Below are 15,417 nucleotides of genomic sequence, written 5' to 3' on the forward strand. Positions count from 1 at the left end.
ACATATAGACAGCATAATCATAACCAGTAAACCATAACCTTGTCTTAGACACTCCATTTGACCCCCTTTATACAAGATTTGGGTGCCACTACCGGACCTTGGTTGCAACAATGATCTATATGGTCCCAGATTATATCAATAACTTCACACCCCCAATGCAAAATTGAGGCAGGAAGGGATGACACAAACATCACTGATTGCATCCCAAGAGCTCCCCATCCTTGGGTCTGTCTCACTACAGCTAGTATTGGGTTAGAAGCCATACCAGTGTATAACAGAAATGGTTTATCAAAAACTTATGTTTAATAACATGATTGAATGTCTTTACAAACTCAAGGGAAAACTTGGTTAGAACAATAGTGGATTGGATCTGCTCTTGCAGCATGGTACCTGTTTATGTCTTGTGTGAACTTGCCAAGAGCTAAAGAAAACAGCTACTTTGTCCATACAAGCTCTGGCAAATGTTTGGAACCCAGTCAACATCAAGTCAATGTAGACGTCAAGGTTGCTCATAGTACAGGAATCTTGGCATTTAGCCATGAAAGCAATATGGTAGTGTGCCTCAGTTTCCCTTTTCATACAGCACATTAGGTCTGGAATGTCTTTTCCCCGTGAAAAGTTCCAATACTGTTTACAGGCATTAACTGTGAAACATCAGTATAACAAGGCCTTTTAACATAAAGTCTGTTCTCATGTATCCCTTTTAACATGTTCAAGGGATCTTCCAAAAGATTAGGCACATTGTACATTTGTACAGTTTGTAGTAATAGCAACACATTCGTTACAAAAATTACCATTAGCAATAACAACAAATTCATTGCAAGTGTCCATCTACAGTCATGTTTGCCTTGCCACACCTTTGGCTCAATACCATTGGAGTTTGGGCATTTTAGGGCTAACCTGTGGCTTCCCTTTGCAAAATTCAGTTTTCCCTTTTCTCCTTGTTCTGCAGGATCAAACCCTGATTTCTCTTGCTTAACAGATGGTTGTTAATAAACCATAAACCCAGTATCTTTATTCAGTCCAGGATTTTTAGTGTCTAGCAAAGTTATGAATTTAAACTCCCAAGCCCATCTTTTTGAAAATGTTGTGCAGGTTTCCTTTGAGGACAAGGGCTGACGGATCACATACAAGAGTGAAGTGTGAAGGTAAGTGGGGTGATCCGTGGGTTTCCTCTATATAGTTGTCTGTAGGGTTCCAAGCATTGGCAAACACTGTCCCCTGCGTGTACTTGGTGGTTCAAAGGGGAGTGGGTGGGGTGGCACCCAGTGGGTTTTGGAGTTCAGAGAATATCAGGTGTGCGAGGCTCTTGGCACCTTGCAGGATCAAGGCCTTTGAGTGTATTTATTATATAAGGAGGGTGTGTGTATAAATATGTTGTTGTTGGTCAGAGGGACATTTTTGCAGGTTATAAAATGGAACACTTCTGTGTAGACTGAGTAGACCTTATTCCACAGTTGCCCATTCTGGGGTTTTCCCACCTTTCTGTCAAACAGCTGGTACTGGCCACAGTTGGAGACAGGGATAGTGGAATTGCAGGAAACTCCTTTTTATTGTGTTTATGTAAAGTCAAAGAAGCCGCTTGGAGGAAAGGGACCCGAGAGCCCCCTCTGGCTAATCAGCTGCAGAGAAGCCAGAGGACAGACTGGTTTCACTTCTCAGACATTAGCAGGTAGCAAGGAATGTTTGAAAGCCACTCAACTGCATGCAGAGCTCCATAAAGACTCTTTTGAAGTCGTTCTCTGAACCTGAGGCCTTGGCTATACTTGCAGATGTACAGCGCTGTGAGTTAAACCTGACTTCGTGCAGCTGAGTAGGGAAAGCGCTGCAGTCTGTCCACACTGACAGCTGCCCAGCGCACTGTCGTGGCCAGATTTGCGGCAATTGCAGTGCTATTGGGAGTGGTGCATTATGGGCAGCTATCCCACACAGCACCTTTTCCCATTCTGGCGCCGTGGGTTGTGGGAAGGGGACGTGGGTGCGGGGGATTCTGGGTCCTGTCCCAGTGCCCCATGATGCATCGCTTCGCATCCCAGAAATAGCTTTGTTTCCATCCACCTTTGGCGCCATCTTTCAACGGTTTCTGTGCAGTGCGATCTGTCTGCGGGAAATGGAATCCGAACTGCTGAGGCATATGCTGACGAGTCTCGCCAGAACGTCACGTTTGGTTGTTGAACTATTCCTTAAGATCCAAAGTGACAGTGAGAGTGAGGGTGAGGAGTCCGACGATGCTATCGAGCCGCGTAATGCGTACGACACAAAATTACTTGTGGCATTCACGGATGTGCTCCGCACCGGGGAATGCCGCTTTTGGGCTCGGGAAACAAGCACCGAGTGATGGAATCACATCGTCGTGGAAGTCGGGGATGACGAGCAGTGGCTGCAGAACTTTCGGATGAGAAAAGCCATTTTCATGGGACTGTGTGAGGAGCTCGCCCCCACCCTGCGGCGCAAGGACACGAGATTGAGAGCTGCCCTGCCGGTGGAGAAGCGGGTGGCTATTGCAATCTGGAAGCTGGCAACTCCAGACAGCTACCGGTCAGTCGCAAACCAGTTTGGAGTGGGAAAGTGGACCGTTGGAATCGTGTTGATGCAAGTTTGCAAGGCCATTAATTGCATCCTACTCAGAAGAACCATGACTCTGGGTAACGTGCAGGCAATAGTGGATGGCTTTACACAAATGGGGTTCCCTAACTGTGGAGGAGCGATAGATGGGACGCACATTCCTATTCTGGCACCCCCCCCACCTAGGATCCGAGTACGTTAATCGGAAGGGGTATTTCTCTATGGTTCTCCAGGCGCTTGTGGATCACCGTGGGCATTTCATTGACATTAACACAGGCTGGCCCGGAAAGGTGCATGACGCACACATCTTTCGGAACACTTGGCTGTTCAGGAAGATGCAGGCCGGGACTCTTTTTCCCAGAGCGGAAGATCACGGTAGGGGAAGTTGAAATGCCCATCGTGATCCTTGGAGATCCTCCTTACCGTTAATGCCGTGGCTCATGAAACCCTACACAGGGAGCCTTGACAGCAGCAAGGAACGGTTCAACTACAGGCTGAGCCGGTGCCGAATGACTGTGGAGTGTGCCTTTGGCCGTTTTAAAGGGCCGCTGGCGATCTCTGTATGGGAAGCTGGACTTGGCTGAAAACAAGCATCCCCGTGGTTATATCCGCGTGCTGTGCCCTCCATAATATTTGTGAAGGGAAGGGTGAAAGCTTCACTCAGGCATGGACCTCCGAGGTTCAACACCTGGAGGCTGAATTTGCACAGCCAGAGAGCAAGGCTATTACAGGGGCCCAGTGCGGGGCTGCAAGGGTTAGGGTTGCCTTGAGGGAGCAATTTGAGGCTGAAAACCAGCAGTGATATCTGATGCCCTGCACGGGAGTGAAGTGCAGTAGTTCCAATCTTTAGGAATCCGTCTCTGCTTAGCAGACAAGCAGACTTGCAGTGCCTGTTTATTTCCTGGGCTAAGGAGTCTTTTCCTTTATGTAATAAAAATGGTGAGTAAGGGGGACTGATTGTTTCAGGGCCGCACTGTCCCCTGGGTTTTTGTGCCTTGGGGAGAACCCAACAGCTTCAGGGGGCACCTACACTGAACACTGTCCCAACATTTTCCATGTTGGAGTTCGTCCTGGAAGATGTCTCGCTGCTGAGGGTGACCTGGGAAGCAAGGGAGGGTCTTCTATTGCAATGTGGCTTCCGCCCTGGCCCATATGCAGCTTGGCTGTGTGCAGCAATGGTCCCCCGGCCCCTCGCAGCACAGTGGCGTGGACACGTTAGCCTGGCTGGGACAAGGACCACGGTGGCTCTCCTGATAAACCTCCGCAAGCACAATGCACATGTTCTGGATAAGGCATTCGAGGAGATTACCGAGGCTGACTACCGCGATGTGATAAACCACATTGTTGCGGATTGTGGGGGAGTTAGGGCCCTGCACCCCTGGCTTCCTGCGATTCACTGCGACTCTCAACCAGCCAGTAAAGCAGAAGGTTTATTTAAGGACAGGAACACAGTCTCAAGCAGAGCGTGTAGGTACGACCAGACCCCCTCAATTAGGTCCCTCTGGGAGGTTCAGGGAGCTTAGACCCCAGCTTGGGGTTCCCTGCGTTGCACCACCCAGCCCCAACCGAAACTAAACTCCCAACCCCTCCCGCTGCTCCTCTCCTTTGTTCAGTCTCCCGGGCAGAAGGTGTTAATTCTCCCCACCCCCGTTCCTGGCTCAGGTTACAGCTTAGGTAGCTTCCTTCAAGGGAAGTCCCACATCCCCACTGCAACCCCCCTGCAACATTCCCAGGTCAAATCTGCCCTGCTCCCTGCTCCGTCACATACATCAACGCACTATTCCGCATCTAGTACTTCTGTTAGTCTCAAAGGTGCCACAGGACCCTCTGTTGCTTTTTACAGATTCGGGGTATGTCTACACTATGGGATTAATCCGAATTTATATAATTCGGATTTGAAAAACAGGTTGTATAAAGTCGAAATGTATGCGGCCATACTAAGCACATTAATTCGGTGGTGTGCGTCCAAGTACCGGGGCTAGCGTCGATTTCTGCACCGTTGCACTGTGGGTAGCTATCCCATAGCTATCCCATAGTTCCCGCAGTCTCCCGCGCCCATTGGGATTGTGGGTTAAGATCCCAGTGCCTGATGGGACAAAAAGCGCTGTGCATCAGAGAAGCTTTAAAAACCTGTTTCATGACTGGCCAGGCTACAGTGTGAAATATCTGTTTGTTTCTCCTTCATGAAAACCTGCCCCCTTTATTGACTGATTTTCTGTAAGGAACCCACCCTCCCCCTTCCCCCAGCTTTCTTTCAAACCAAATAAAGTCACTATCATTTAAAAATCATTTATTCTTTATTAATAGATTAGAAAAAGAGGGAGGGAACCCGGGTGGTATTTGGGAGGAGGATTGCTGGGAAGGAAAAAGCCACAAAGAAAAGGTTAAAAAAATGACAGCCTTTTGCTTGGGCTGTCTACTGGGGTGGAATGGGAAGGTGTACGGAGCCTCCCCCCCCGCGTTCTTACACGTCTGGGTGAGGAGGATACGGAACATGGGGAGGGGGGAGGGTGGAACAGGGGCTGAAGCGGCAGTCTGTTTTCCAGCAGCCGTTCCTGAAGCTCCACCAGACGCCGGAGCATGTCTGTTTGCTCACGCAGCAGCCTCAGCGTTGCATCCTGCCTCCTCTGGTCTTCCTGCCGCCACCTCTCATCTCGAGCGTCCCTCCTGTCTTCACGTTGGTCCCTCCTGTTCTCACGTTCACTGGCTTCTTTCCTATACTTTGAAACTGTTTCCTTCCACTCATTCAGATGAGCTCTGTCACTGCGGCTGGATTCCATAATTTCAGAAAACATCTCGTCTCGCGTTCTCTTCTTACGACGCCTTATCTGTGATAACCTTCGGGATGGAGGAGGGAGGCTTGAGGAATTTGCAGCTGCTGTAGGGAGGGGAAAAAAGAGAGACTTGTTTAAAAAGCTACATTTTGCAGAACAATGCTTATACTCTTTCACGGTGACCAACACTATTCACATTACATAGCACATGTGATTTCTGTGCAAGGTCGCATTTTGCCTCTTAATGCTGAGTGCCTGTGGCTTTGCTGCTAGAGATCACAGGTCTGGGCAACAGAATTCGGCTTGCATGCGGCCGTGGTAAGCCATTGTTTTACAGCTTCTGCGCCCTCCTTTCCCACATACCAAGCATAGCCTGTAGAGTGCTGCGGTTTTTCTGTTAACATTCAGCAGCAGCAGCAGAAAACAAACTAACCACCCCCCCCTCTCGCCATGAATTCTCTGGGATGATCGCTGTACCCCTCCCCCCCACCGCGTGGCTGGTAACAGGGAAGATCCCTGCTAGCCAAACGCAAAAAACTCAGGGCCAATTTCCCATCTGCGCTTGGCTAACTGCAGGGAAGAATTTATTTTCCGCCACAGGCAAACAGCCCAGTAGGAACGGCCACCTCTGTCCCCTTAATTAAGTTCCCATATTTCAACCAGGTTACCAGGAGTGATATCACTCTCCTGAGGATTACACAGCAAGATAAAGAACGGATGTTGCTTGAATGCCAGCAAACACCGGGACCATACGCCGCCAGGCTTTGTCAGGCAATGATACCAGATTACTTGCTGCAAGCATGGCGTGGTCAAGTGTCCTACCATGGAGGAGGGAATAAGGATGCACTGCCCAGAAACCTTGTGGCAAGGCTTTTGGAGTACCTCCAGGAGAGCTTCATGGAGATGTCCCTGGAGGATTTCCGCTCCATCCCCAGACACGTTAACAGACTTTTCCAGTAGCTGAACTGACCGCGAATGCATCCCAAGTCCTCAGGGCAAAGTAATCATTAAAAACCGTTTGCTTTTAAAACAAGTTTTATATTTTAAAAGGTAAACTCACCTGAGGTCCCTTCCATGGGGTCAGAGTCTTGGGTACTGGCTTGGGAGGGTACTTCAGTCAGGGTGAGAAAAAGATCCTGGCTGTTGGGGAGAACGGAGTGCTGTGTGCTCTCTGCAAGCTCATCCTCATCCTCCACCTCCTCCTCTCCCCCATCGGCAGAATCCTCAGGCGTCGCTGATGAGACTATCCCCGACCCAGAATCCACGATCACAGGTGGGGTAGTGGTGGCAGCCCCCCCTAGAATTGCATGCACCTCGGCGTAGAAGCGGCATGTCCGCGGCTCTGACCCGGAGCGACCGTTTGCCTCCTTTGTTTTTTGATAGGCTTGTCTGAGCTCCTTGACTTTCACGCGGCACTGCTCAGAATCCCTATTGTGGCCTCTCTCCATCATGCCCTGGGAAATTTTTTCAAAAGTTTTTGCATTTCGTCTTTTAGAACGAAGTTCTGCAAGCACTGAATCCTCTCCCCATACAGCGATCAGATCCAGTACCTCCCTCACGGTCCATGCTGGTGCTCTTTTTCGATTATCAGCCTGCATGGTTACCTGTGCTGATGAGCTATCTGTGGTTACCTGTGCTCTCCACGCTGGGCCAACAGGAAATGAAATTCAAATGTTCGCGGGGCTTTTCCTGTCTACCTGGCCAGTGCATCCGAGTTTAGATTGCATCATTGTGACCGCTCTGGACAGCACTGTGGGATAGCTCCCGGAGGCCAATACCATCGAATTGCGGCCACACTATCCCTAATTCGAAATGTTAAAATCGATTTTGGCGCTACTCCGCTCGTCGGGGTGGAGTACAGAAATCGATTTAAAGGGCCCTTTACATCGAAATAAATAGCGTCGTTGTGTGGACGGTTGCAGGGTAAATTCGAATTAAAGCTGATAAATCCGAATTAAAGTCATAGTGTAGACCAGGCCTTAGACTCACACGGCTACCCCTCTGATACTTGACAAGGCACTGCATTTAGCCGTATGGAATGGAAATCTATCAACCTCATGAAGAAACTTGCACAAATACAGACAGATATCATCTTCCTTTCCAAATGCAAACGGATGGACATCATACCAAATGGACTGAAGGTGAAAAATCCATTGCTATCTACATACTGCACAGACCACAGTGAGAGATTATGCCATACATTATCAAAGAAACTGAGGAACCACCTGATCAGCATCCTATACAGCAAACAGAAAAACATCAAGAAAGAGCTCTCCAACCTGGAGACTTTCATAAATAACCAACCCTCCACACAAATGGACTTGTCTAAAATAAGACAGGAGATCTACATTACACACTTCACCTCTCTACAAAGGAAAAAGGACTGTAAGCTGTCTAAAATCCTACCTGCCCCATGGGGCCACAACAGGGGTACCCCTAACTCACCCAGCAATATCGTCAATTTATCCAGCTACACACTCAACCCAGCAGAAGAGTCTGTCCTATCTCGGGGACTCTCCTTTTGCCCCAGCACCCCCACGAACATGATACGGTTCTGTGGTGATCTGGAAGCCTACTTTCGCCGCCTCCGACTCAAAGAATACTTTCATGATAACACTGAACAGCGCACTGATACACAGATACCCTCCCACCAACAACACAGGAAGAAGAACTCCACATGGACTCCTCCTGAGGGTCGAAATGACAGTCTGGACTTATACATAGAATGCTTCTGCCGACGTGCACAGGCAGAAATTGTGGAAAAACAACATTGTTTGCCTCATAACCTAAGTCGTGCAGAACGCAATGCCATCCACAGCCTCAGAAACCACCCTGACATTATCATCAAAGAGGCTGATAAAGGAGGTGCTGTTGTCATCATGAACAGGTCTGACTACCAGAAGGAGGCTGCCAGACGACTCTCCAATACCAAATTCTACAGGCCACTTTCCTCAGATCCCACTGAGGAATACACTAAGAAACTGCACCATCTACTCAGGACACTCCCTACACTAACGCAGGAACAAATCAACATACCCTTAGAGCCCCGACCGGGGTTATTCTATCTACTACCTAAGATCCACAAACCTGGAAATCCTGGACGCCCCATCATCTCGGGCATTGGCACTCTCACTGAAGGACTGTCTGGATATGTGGACTCCCTACTCAGACCCTATGCCACCAGCACTCCCAGCTGTCTCCGTGACACCACAGATTTCCTGAGAAAACTACAATGCATTGGTGACCTCCCAGAAAACACCATCCTAGCCACCATGGATATAGAGGCTCTCTACACAAACATCCCACATACAGATGGAATACAAGCTGTCAGGAACAGTATCTCTGATGATGACACAGCACAACTTATTGCTGAGCTCTGTGACTTTATCCTCACGCACAATTATTTCAAATTTGGTGACAATATATACCTCCAGACCAGTGGCACCGCTATGGGCACCCGCATGGCCCCACAATATGCCAACATTTTTATGGCTGACCTGGAACAACGCTTCCTCAGCTCTCGTCCACTCATGCCCCTTCTCTACCTACGCTATATTGATGACATCTTCATTATCTGGACCCATGGGAAGGAGACCCTGGAAGAATTCCACCATGCTTTCAACAGCTTCCACCCCACCATCAACCTCAGCCTGGACCAATCTACACGGGAGGCCCACTTCCTAGACACCACCGTACAAATAAGCGATGGCCACATTAACACCACCCTATACCGAAAACCCACCGACCGCTACGCCTACCTTCATGCCTCCAGCTTCCACCCCGGTCACACCACACGATCCATCGTCTACAGCCAAGCACTGAGGTACAATCGCATCTGCTCCAACCCCTCAGACAGAGACCAACACCTACAAGATCTTCACCAAGCATTCTCAAAACTACGATACCCACACAAGGAAATAAAGGAACAAACCAACAGAGCCAGACGTGTACCCAGAAGCCTCCTGCTACAAGAGAAACCAACAGAACTCCACTGGCCATCACCTACAGTCCTCCGCTTAAATCTCTCTCCAACGCATCATCAGTGATCTACAACCCATCCTGGACAATGATCCCTCACTTTCACAGACCTTGGGAGGCAGGCCAGTCCTCGCCCACAGACAACCTGCCAACCTTAAGCATATTCTCACCAGCAACCACGCACCGCACCACAACAACTCTAACTCAGGAACCAACCCGTGCAACAAACCTCAATGCCAACTCTGCCCACATATCTACACCAGCAACACCATCACAGGACCTAACCAGATCAGCTACAACATCACCGGCTCATTCACCTGCACGTCCACCAATGTTATATATGCCATCATATGCCAGCAATGCCCCTCTGCTATGTACATTGGCCAAACTGGACAGTCACTACGCAAGAGGATAAATGGACACAAGTCAGATATCAGGAATGGCAATATACAAAAACCTGTAGGAGAACACTTCAACCTCCCTGGCCACACAATAGCAGATGTAAAGGTAGCCATCTTACAGCAAAAAAACGTCAGGACCAGAGTCCAAAGAGAAACTGCTGAGCTCCAGTTCATTTGCAAATTTGACACCATCAGATCAGGATTAAACAAAGACTGTGAATGGCTATCCAACTACAGAAACAGTTTCTCCTCCCTTGGTGTTCACACCTCAACTGCTAGCAGAGCACCTCACCCTCCCTGATTGAACTAACCTCGTTTTCTCCACACTGATTTATACCTGCCTCTGGAGATTTCCATTACTTGCATCTGAAGAAGTGAGGTTCTTACCCACGAAAGCTTATGCTCTCAGTACTTCTGTTAGTCTCAAAGGTGCCACAGGACCCTCTGTTGCTTTTTACAGATTCAGACTAACACGGCTACCCCTCTGATATTCCGTATCTAGGCATGCATGCCTAACCCTCCTCTCCCAACGAGCCCGCACCGAAAAAATTCCTTCCCGGAGGGGCGGGGGGGCAACGCTTACCGGGAACGTGCTCTTCTGTTTGTCCTCCACCAAGTATCGCCCGCTGCAACTGGCTACCTTCCTGCTGGCTCGAGAAGAGCTCCTGGCTCCATGGCTCCAGGGATTCCGGGGTGTCTCCATCTGGCCCACCACCATCACTCCTGTTTTGTTCTCCCCCCACCCCCCTCCCCCCGGGCTCTGAAGTGTCCATGGTGGTGCTCGGAGTGGAGGTGGGGTTAACCCCAAGTATCACCTCCAGCTCTTTGTAGAATCGGCAGGTTGTGGGGGGAGCACCCGAGCGGCCGTTTGCATCGCGGGCTTTGTGGTACGCGTGTCGGAGCTCCTTCGCTTTAATCCTGCACTGCAGGGCGTCCCGGTCATGGCCCCTTTCCATCACGTCCTTTGATACCTTCCCGAAGGTATCGTAATTCCTACGGCTGGAGCGCAGCTGGGACTGTACAGCTTCCTCCCCCCAAACACTGATGAGGTCTAGCAACTCGCCATTGCTCCATGCTGGGGCTCGCTTGGCACGTGGAGGCATGGTCACCTGGAAAGATTTCGCTGATAGCACTCCACACCACGCCGGGCTGAGCAAACAGGAAGGGGATTTTTAAAATTCCCGGGGAATGTAAAGGGTCGGTCACATGGTTGGTTACGTGAGGCCAGGGCAGTAGAGTTTGAACGGATAAACAGAGTGGCTAGAACAGGCATTGTGGGATACTGCCGAATAATTCCGGAGGCCATTCACAGCGCATTGGGGGGCCACACTGGCGCTTCAGCGGCAGCGCCATACTCGCTATTCCTCTCGGAGAGGTGGAGTACATGCAGCGCTGCAACCACGGAGATACAGCGCTGCAAATTCCTTGCTAGTGTGGACGGGGAATGAGTTACAGCGCTGGGGGAGCCTTTACAGCGCTGTAACTCGCAAGTGTAGCCAAGGCCTAAGTGGGAGAGGGACCACGTGTTTGGGTTTCAAAGGGTTTGTTATGTTTAGGGGACAACTGAACTATTTAGTTCTTGGGTAAAAGATCAGTGACTGGTGGGTGCAGGTGCCCTGCATAACTATACAATAACATCACCACAGCATTTGCCCCCCTACCAGTGCAGAGGGTGTTACTTACCTAATGTTTCTAACCTGGTTAGTCTGATATCTAGTTTTCTGTCCCCCTGCCCCTCTCAAAGGAGCGGCGGGGGGCAACAGACTAAGCTCTGTGGTGCAAAGGCTGCTTCTCAAACTATGTCTGTGCTGTGCCTGACGCAATGGCTCCGTAACCTCAACTGGGTTTCCAGGTGCTACTGTGCTATTATTAATAATAATAAAGACTCCAACCCCCTAACTCTGCTCTTCTACCTCTTTCCTGCCCTTTGTCTTTGTTGTAGAACTTGAATCCTTGGTGCCACAGAGCTCCTTGTCCCCCACTGACTCTGGGAGGGGAAGATGCAGAAATCTAAAATTAACATCAGCAGAGAGTCCTGTGGCACCTTGTAGACTAACAGACGTGTTGGAGCATGAGCTTTCGTGGGTGAATACCCACTTCGTCATATTCACCCACGAAAGCTCATGCTCCAATATGCCTGTTAGTCTACAAGGTGCCACAGGTCTCTTTGCTGCTTTTACAGATCCAGCCTAACACGGCTACCCCTCTGATACTTAAAATGAACGTGCACTTAGAACTACGCTGGTCTTTCAGACTCTGCAAGTGTGAGAATAATTCCCTAGCAATAGTGCTTTTCAACCAGTCATTTGGTATCAGTCCAGCTCTGTGAGATGGACCGGGATCTAGCTCCTGTCTTCGTACTTAGTGGATCCCCATTACAATAGTATTTGAGCCCCTCGCAATCTGCAGTGCCTGGCTGTTATTCCCTCTGTACAGGTGGGGAATTGAGGCACAGGGAAGCTATGTAACGTGCCCAAGGTAACACAGGGAGTCTTGGTGGAGCAGGGAATTGCACCCAGATCTCATAAATCACAGGCTGGTGTCCCACCACGGCGCTGCATCTTACGAAGAGGAACACCATACCCTAAGCCAACACCCTCTCAACACACAGCTCAACTCTGTTTTTCCACAGTGATAGTCTCCCCGAGGGGAGATGCACCGTTCCTGGAGGTACTGCAATACCAGGTCGATGCGTGGAGGGGATGGAGCAAGCTCCTATTCCATCTCCCTGTTCGTACGAAACCCTCCATTCTCACTGGCAAAGCAGAGCTCAGTACAATCAGAAAGGTGCATGTTTTGCACAATGGCATATGTTCCAGTTGTTTGTTCCTATCTCCTGAATCTACCACCATGTGACTTTCTGGAGCATGCATGAGAACATCCCCATCACAGAAAAGAGAAGTCAGGTTTGGTTTCCACTGCCTTATCGGGCGATGTGCTGGAGAGCTGCTTATCCCTGTTCCCGTGCTGCATGCGAGCTGAATATAAATCCGTCTCTGAGGAGATTAGAATCCAAAGAGTTTCTGAGGGGCAGGTCTGCTCTAGTATCGAAAATGTGCCATTTATTGGGGAGGGGCTGTCATCTCAAAGGTTCCTTTGCCTTTCTCTTCCTTTCCCTCCCTCCCAAGACTAGGTAAAGCTGCAGCAACGGATTCCTAGAGTTTAAGGGCAGCAGGGACAATGGGATCATTTGATCTGACTGCCTGTGTAACACAGGCCATAGAATTTCATCCATTTGCCCCTGTAGGGAGCCAACTAACGTGTTGGACTACGGTGGCATGCAGGCTTGGAGTCTGGCGAGACGGAGAATACAACGCTGCCCTCAGCGGTTTCTTCCAACGGGGCACCAATGAACATGCCAAAGCTATCAACTCTGTCAGGTGGGATCCCTGCAGATTTAGGTGCTTGTCTACATGGGAATGGTTCCTGCCATGGCTATAGTGGAATAGCTTTGGAAGCAGAGCAGTAATTTTGGGGAATAAAGTTGCTTTTATTTGGAATAGAGTGTCCATGTGTGTGGGGGTTATACTGGAATAGCTACAGCGCCGTGGTTGCTCTGCTTAGAGGAGGTCAGTCGATTCCCCCATGTAGACGAGCCCTTAGACTGCAGGTTTTGTGGGTCCCAGCAGCCAGCTCTGCTCAGTCTCCAGCGCTCACTTTGTTTTGGTAGCTTCCTCGCTCTACCGTTGGGGCCGTGGAGCTCTGGTGCCACCTGCTGGTTGTGATTTCAAAGCTTGGTGGAAAAACAAAAAACTGCAAGGGCGGGGGAAGCAACTCTCTCACTGAGCCCTGGTCTACGCTACCAGCCTATGTTGGTATAAGATGCATTCCCTGAGCGACACGTTATATTGACCTAGCCCCCCGGGTAGACTGGGGTTTCTCCTAGGGACATAGCTACTGCCTCTCGGGGAGGGGCAGCGCCTACGCTGACGGGAGAAGCTCTTTCCGTGGCGTAGGTAGTGTCTTCACTAAATGCTGCAGCGCTGTAAGTGTGAGCACCTGCCTGGGATAAATCGATCGCCACAAAACAGCCTTTCACGGAAGAAACAACGAGGGGTCCTTGGGGCACCTTAGAGACTAACCCATTTATTTTGGCATAAGCTTTTGTGGGCTATAGCTCACTTCACCAGCTGCATGGAGTGAAAAATACAGCAGGCAGGTATAAATATACAGCACGTGAAAAGATGGGAGTTGCCTTACCGGGTGGGGGTGTCGGTGCTAACGAGGCCAATTCAATCAGGGTGGAGGTGGCCCATTCCCAACAGTTGACAGGCAGGTGTGAATATCAACAGAGGGGAAATTACTTTTTGTAGTGACCCAGCCACTCCCAGGCTTTATTCAGGCCTAGTTTGATGGTGTCAGGTTTGCAAATGAATTCCAGTTCTGCAGCTTGTCATTGACTCCTTGCTGATACAGACTAACGGGGCTACGCCTCTGAAACCTTTCACAGAAGAGTAACACTGAGCACTTCACAGCTGTAAAGCATGTCGCAAACACTGCATAATGTACACTCCTCACAAAGCTCCTTGGAGAGGAGGTAAATAGCTTAATCTTCACTCTGCAGAGGAATTCGAAAGGGGCAGCCACCTGAAGTGTCCTGTCCCAAGCCACATTGTAAGAACCAGAAGTTAAATATTAGTGTTTTGAACTTACATTACAGAGGATTGGGACCCCTGTGTGCTGGGTGCAGTACCACACCTAGTGCCTTCACTAGAGCTTACAAACCAAAATGCACAGACCATCTGTTGGGTGGGGAGAAGAATACAACCTGTCTGTATAATTAATGCAGTTATTTGTATACATGTGACCTTCCCTATTATATAAAAAAAGGTAAGTATCTCCCTTATTCATTCCTCCTACTGTTAAAAGTACTCACTCCAGAAAGTAGAATCCCTGCTTTTTAAAAAATTCTCTAGTAACGCTCACACGTATAGACTCACAAAATTATAACAGAAACTTAACACAACAATTTTTCATCCATACCCCCAAAATATCAAATATTTAAGATTAAAAGTGTTATAAAGGCCAGTTTAAAAGAAAGAGAAGTCAACTGATTCTATTTTTGAACCACAATAGTCTCCCCGAGGGGAGGTGCACCGTTCCTGGAGGTACTGCAATACCAGGTCGATGCGTGGAGTGGATGGAGCAAGCTCCTATTCCATCTCCCTGTTCCAAAAATCCATTTAATATATAGTCCTCAGATAGAGGACGTATCAGATATTAAACTAATACGAACAGATTTAAAAGTTTATTAGATAATGATTAAAAATAGATGATACACAGAGTTTGAAAAGTCAGTTATTTGTCATTGGGGGTAACGTACAGAGTATAGGGGGATGCTAGTATTTTGGTATTGGGCAGCACATAATATATACAGTCTGCAATGTCCCCAATGGGGGGGAAACGGTGGGCGAGATCGAGATACAGCTGGCAAGCGGTGAGGGTCCATCACTCATACAGAAAGTACAGACAGTCATGGGTATAAGTAAGCGGGCTGGGTAATGGGGATGGGGTGAACCTCACGTGGTGGGGTTCAGTTAGGTTCGGTGGGTTCAGGGCTCAGGGGATAAAGTCCAGCAGGGGGGGTTTACAGGTCTCTTCCCCCTGCGTGGGTGTGTGTGTCCCTTTGGAGCCTCTCCTGAAGTCATACAAGCAATTCCCTCAGACACTGCAGTTTCCCAGTATCACCACCAGCACCA

General features: G+C 49.2%; 1 long non-coding RNA gene, 1 other non-coding gene and 1 pseudogene across 2 annotated transcripts; 1 reads left to right on the forward strand and 2 right to left on the reverse strand.

Annotated features, from left to right (window-relative positions):
- The first annotated feature begins 55 nt into the window (after positions 1–55).
- Positions 56–13,218, forward strand: LOC117880940. Its single transcript, XR_004646644.1, has 2 exons — positions 56–1,148; positions 12,966–13,218. It is a non-coding gene; the product is annotated as an uncharacterized LOC117880940 (long non-coding RNA).
- Positions 12,374–12,452, reverse strand: LOC117881122 (annotated as a pseudogene).
- Positions 13,219–14,804: 1,586 nt separating the features above from the next.
- On the reverse strand, positions 14,805–14,992 carry LOC117881143. Its single transcript, XR_004646717.1, has one exon. It is a non-coding gene; the product is annotated as a U2 spliceosomal RNA (small nuclear RNA).
- Between the last annotated feature and the right edge of the window lie 425 nt (positions 14,993–15,417).

This window comes from Trachemys scripta, chromosome 7, assembly GCF_013100865.1.
Source record: "Trachemys scripta elegans isolate TJP31775 chromosome 7, CAS_Tse_1.0, whole genome shotgun sequence".
In the NCBI taxonomy this organism is placed as follows: Eukaryota; Metazoa; Chordata; order Testudines; family Emydidae; genus Trachemys; species Trachemys scripta.